The sequence below is a fragment of the Psammomys obesus genome, unplaced genomic scaffold (assembly GCF_907164565.1).
Source record: "Psammomys obesus unplaced genomic scaffold, mPsaObe1.curated_primary_1811, whole genome shotgun sequence".
Taxonomy (NCBI): Eukaryota; Metazoa; Chordata; class Mammalia; order Rodentia; family Muridae; genus Psammomys; species Psammomys obesus.
The window spans coordinates 138,243-144,194 of record NW_026592636.1 but is presented as its reverse complement, the minus strand read 5'-3'; the positions used below and the strand labels follow the sequence as shown (position 1 = coordinate 144,194).

At 44.5% G+C, this 5,952-nt stretch overlaps 1 pseudogene; it reads right to left on the bottom strand.

Annotated features, from left to right (window-relative positions):
* Positions 1–400: 400 nt before the first annotated feature.
* Positions 401–543, bottom strand: LOC129682412 (U6 spliceosomal RNA; annotated as a pseudogene).
* Positions 544–5,952: the final 5,409 nt, after the last annotated feature.

Below are 5,952 nucleotides of genomic sequence, written 5' to 3'. Positions count from 1 at the left end.
GGGCACTGACTCCCACCAAACACTTAAAAGACGTATGGAGGTGTGAAAATTGTCATTCGTGTCCTTAACGTGTTTGCCTGGATGTGTGCTTTGCAGGAACTAATAGAAATGCTACGAGCATTGTTCTAAATAGCTCAACAAAATGAATGAATGAATAAATTAATCATATTTATTTCTTTTGAGGGGTTTGTTTGTTTGTTTGTTTGAGACAGGGTTTCTTTACGTAACAGCACTAGCTGTTCTAGAACTCACTTTGTACACCAGGCTGGTCTTGAACTCACAAAGATCTGCCTGCCTCTGCCTGCACAGTGCTTGGATTGAAGGCATGGGGACACCTATGCCTGGCTGCGCATGTTTATTTCTTAAATTCTTTTTTTTTTTACAGCCATTTTTTTTGAAGAAAAAAAAAGAAATCTTCATGAATTTGTGTGTCACCCTTGTACAGGGGTCATGCTAATCTTTTGGTTTCAATTTTATGTAAATTTTGGTTTCAATTTATCTCTACAGTTTCAATTTTAGTAGATGTGTTACCAAAGTGAGCACCTTAAATTCTTTTTTGTTTGTTTGTTTGTTTTTTGAGACAGGATTTCTCTGTGTACCTTGGGCTGTCCTGGACTCCCTCTGTAGACCAGGGAGGCCTCAAACTCACAGAGACCTGCCTGCTTCTGTCTCCCCAAGTGCTGGGACTAAAGGAGTGGCACACCACACCCAGCACATATCAAATTCTTAAGATACTAAAGATGTCCGATATCCCATGTGGGTTTGTGGAGTTGTGCACACAAATGAGCACACGGGGCCAAGAGCAAGAGACTGTCTAGAGTCTCCTCAGTCAAGTGTCAGGATCTCACAATGCCCGGAAGGACAAACATTAATTGCATCTGTATACATGTATACATGTAGAGGCATGTTTGTATATATGTGAGTACATGAGTTCACGTGTGTGTAGGGTATATATGTGATGTGAGCACACATGTTCACGAGCTTGTTTTTATGTGGTGTGTATATCTGTGAATGTGTGTGTGTACAAGTCCTTGTATGTGTGGTGCTTGTGTGTGTGTGCGCGCGCGCATGTGTGCGTGAACTCTTGTGTGTGTGTGTGAACTCTTGTGTGTGTGTGTGATGCATGGGAGAAAGTACATGTGTTCGTGGTGTATACGTGAGTGAGTACATGCGGGATGTATTTATGTTTGTGTGTTCATGTATGTGTTTGTGCATCAGCATTAGCCTTCATGTCACTCCTAATGTCACGAAGTGTTTAGTGTGGTCCTATGTAAATGTCTATTATACAGGAAACTATTAACCTGTTCCCATAGATTCAGGTCCTTGTGGGTTCCCACAAACGCAGGGTGAGGCCCTAGCTCCACATTCTCCCCAGCTCTTGGAACTGCCTACTTCCTGTCAGTCATTTTTAGCGGCAGGAGGTGAGAACTAGTGGTTTCTATTTTTAATTTCCACAGTTCTCCGTGTGTTGTGTATCTGCTGCTGCTTGAGTAGGTAGTACCCTTCACATGCTCAATTGTTGGAGCACTTACTTGGTCCTCAGGCTTTGGCATCATCTGGGAGGTCAGGGAACTTCTGAGGGGTGGGTGGGCCTTAACTGGAGGCTGATCACTGGGACAGGGAAATTTTCTGGGGGAGATATGAACAAATGTCTATTCATCCCAAGTATGTCACTGACAACAGATCAAGAGTCTGTCCAGCCCAGTGAGACTGAGGCACAATTTACAGGAGATGGGTGAGGGTGTGACTAGGGGAGCCCGGATTACTTCAAGTCAGCTGCAACACTGAAAAGGCCGCCCCAGCATCAGTGATGATGTGGTAAATCTGCATCCCAGAGCTCCCTGCGCAGCATGTAGACAGTTCCACTGAAGAGTTTCCAGCAGTTGTCACTGTTTACAGACTCTCAGGAGGGGCCTTCCGAGCCTTACGTTTCATGGTCTTCCAGAACCTTGGAAATTTCCTTTACTTCTTGGATCTTAAGGAGACTCTCATGGAGAAAATGTTTTAATTAGGAAAAATAGCACAAATGGAGCCTTGAGGGTTAGAGCCATGTTAGGATTGCCAGCAGCTAGCCTTGCTTTGCTTTGCTTCCTGGTTGGCACACCAGGAAGAGGTGAACGAAGAGGTGAACAAGTTGCACACCCCACTGTCACGATCACACACCCACTTCCTCCACCACGATAGGCTGAACCCCCGTAGTCTCTGAGTCAAAATAACCCAGCCATGGTCAAGTTGCTCATTTTTTGGTATTCGGTCACAGCAACAAAAAAGCAGCTGTTAAAGTGTCTCTGTGTCTGCACTGTCCGTGTTGCTAGTGTCTCTGCCTGTACTGTCTGTGCTGGCAGTGTCTCTGGATGTACTGTCCACAGTGTCTCAGCCTGCACTGCCCATGTTATCACAGTGTCTCTGCCTGTTCTGTCCATGCTGCTGGTAAACTTACTTAAATCTACTGTATGATGTTTTGGGATCTTTGCTTCCTTCTTAAATTTCGAGAGTCCACAACCTCTTCTTGTCAGAAATCCATCACTCTGTAAGTGACTTGCAAGTATTTCCTCGAAACAGTTGGATTGTCTGTTGCTATTTCTTTTCTTTTTTTTATTAAAAGGAAATTTTAATAAGTTTCATCATTTATCTTGTAGTGTCTGGACCCCTGCTGTGGTACACATGTGTCAGAGGACAGCTTGGAGGAGTGAGTTTTCTCCTTCCACACTGGAACTCAGATGGTCAGGCTTAGTGGCAGATACCTTTACCTGCTGAGTCATCTCTCTGGTGCAAAACGATATTTTGTTACAGTACACAGTCACCTAATGTGAATTGTCTTTAGAAATACAATGCAAAAACAAACAGAAGGAATAATAAAACAAATATATTTTAGAAGAAAATAATGGCTTGCTCAAGACTTTGTTTTAAAAGGGGAAATTTAGAGGTGTGGCAAGCATTTTAAAACAAACAAACAAAAAAATATATATATATATATATTTTTTTTTTTTAACATGTTGAAAGAAGAATAACACTCCCCGTGTGAATCAGTGTCATTAAGTGAGCAACCTGGGCCCCGGCCACACAAAGCACACTGACAAACACTGATGTAAGCCACTCCTCGACAGCTCCTCTTCAACACGCTGTTGGATGTTTTCAGTGTATCCTCCGTGTTCTCTCTTCTTTCTCCTCCCCCTTCTTCTTCTTAATCTTCCTTCTCTTCTCATTCCTCTTTCCATTGTGTCCAGCATGGCTTGGTCTTAGAAACCTGACTAGGACAGCAAGGAAATGGAAAAAACACACACACACATACACACACACATGCACACAGAGGGAAAAGCTGGGATCAGGCAGGCCATCCTTACCCTGATGGAGCAGCATCAACCTGGAAACTCAGCAGTTTATTTTACACACCAGGAGGAAAGATCAGCCAGTCAAATAAGCGGTATCCATAGGGGAGCGGTCTCAGGTTGCAGTTATCTGGGAGGAGGAGGAAGCCGCAGTTGCTAGTTATGCATACATTGGTCAATCCTTGTTCAGTCCTTTGAAAGCATCGGAACTTGGACCAGAGGAAGGCTTTGCTGATTCTGAGCCTGGCCTGTATAAGAAAGGCTTTGTTATGCCTCTGAGCCTCAACTGGAGGAAGTCATGGGTTTTGGGGTCTTGGGGTCCTGGTCAATAATACAATTGCTCAGGACTTCATCCACTTCTTATTCACCCATTCAAGGCTTCCTCAGCTCCGCATGACACCACGACCACCTCCTCTTCCCCTCCCCTCCACTTCCTCTTTTTCTTCTTCCCCTCCTCTTCCTCTACCTCCTCCTCTCTTCAAGGCCAAGCATGGGAGACTGGGTCCAGGTTATGCTAGGCAAGCACTCTATTGAGCAGCAAGCTCACGCAGCTTTCCATCTTTTCTTGACAGTTAGAGCAAACATTTTCAAAGTCAAAGTAAAATGCAGCAACATTCTCAACTTCCACTTGCGTTCTCAATGGCCTAGGACCTGTCTTAAGTCTGAAAAGAAACTGAACTTTGGAACTGTACTGAAATTGCACTTGTGGAATCTGTTATAGACTTTCTATTACTGTTGACTGGCCTTCACTGATGGCATAGGGAGCTGAGTGCCACAGCTTTCTACTAGATATGCTTCATTTGAAAAGCAGGTGGCAGGACCCCATTGACACATCTTGGCTCCTTTAGACTCCACACATGTTTTGGAATCCTGCTGGCATCTTGCTGGGCATCTTGTATTAAATAAACCTCTAGAGGAATTCAAAGATGGTTGGTATTAGAACAGCTGTGAGTATCCCAACAGCTGAGCCCAGAGGCCAGGCTCTGCTCATTAAGTATCTCTGTTCTCTTCATTGACTCTCCCTCTTCATCCATGGGGACCAAAGCTCTGTTGCTCAAAACCAGAAACATGCCCCAGTGAAGATCCCAGTGTAGTCCTAAGCCTTTCTCAGGGTGAGCTTTTAAACCCCCAAGCCATATCCTAGGTTGACATATTTCAGTTAACAAAACAGTTAGCCAGAAGCAGAACTACAAAAGCCACAAAAGCAAGGTTAGTACATTTAGAGACTTTCCCAAAACTATAAACTTCGATGGATTAAGTCTTCATTTTAATTTTGGCAGGTGCTGTCTATGTACTGAGTTTTATGGTCTGAATCATATTTCCATCATGGAGTCAGTTGCACTAAGGTCTGGGGGCCTGTTACACACATATGTATATATAGTTCGTGTTTGCAAAAGGCCAGGAAAAAGGCATCAAATCCCCTGGAGCTAGAGTTGTAGATGATTGTGTGCTGTCAGACATGGGTACTGGGAACCAAACCCAGCAAAAAATGATCTTAACCACCGAGCCATCTCTCCAGCCTTTCTTTTAATTTTCATTTCATTTATATATTTTGTATATGGGATCGGGCATGCAATGGGCACGTGGAGGTCAGAGGACAACTTACAGAACATGGTTCTTTCTTTTCCCACATGGGGCTTGGGGCTTGAACTAAGGTTGTCAGGCTTGACTCAGCTCCTTTACCTGCTGAGTCATCTCACCTGACCAAGCACTTTTTCCCTGATCCTAGTTGCTCCACAAGCATAACAAGGCAGAAAGCACGGGGTAGGGTCGGGGGTCATGCATTCCACTGCTTCCCCTGCTGGCCTCAGGTAGGCTCAGATGAGCCAAAAAGAAGCCTAGTTTTGTGGAGCCTGGGAGTCCCTCAAAAGAACTGAAGCTCCTCCCCACCCCCAAAGCAGTTGGAAACCCTCAGCTCAGGAGCTGAATTGGATACAGAGTGTGAGTTGGGGAGGAGAAAAATGAAATTACATTGTGAGGCTTAAAAGATAAGCGTTAACAGGGCCCATGCTACATCTTCTGGGCCGTTGGAGATAAGGATGTTGCGTTGTTCACAGCAGAATTTCATCTTCTGCTTTTCAGCAGCAGCCAGAAGGTCAGAGTGATTGTTCTGAACCTACTGCTGCTCAAACTTCTTTGGCTTACATGGTCAATGTACCAGAGCGGAGCCAGGGACAGGGCAGACAGAGATGTCAGACCAATGAGGCATGGCCTGTTCCCAGTGGTAAACTGTGTTTTCCTTCTTTACTTCCTTCCTTCCTTCCTTCCTTCCTTCCTTCCTTCCTTCCTTCCTTCCTTCTTTCTTTTCTTCCTTCCTTCCTCCTTTCTTTGTTTTGTTGAGGCAGGGGCTTATGTAGCCCATGATGGACTAGAATTTGCTGTATAGCTGAGGATGATTTTGAACTCCCAATCCTTCTGCCTCCACCTCCTGAGTGCTCAGGACTGCATGTGTGTACCACCATGCCCAGCCATTTTTCTTTTGGTGGGGGATATAGGGGTGGTTGGAGGGACAGGATTTCAAGTCTTCCAGGGTAACCTTGAATTATTTTTTAAACTTAACTTTATTGTTATTGTATGCATGTACATGCATTTGAATGTGTATGTGGAGGTCAGAGGACAGATC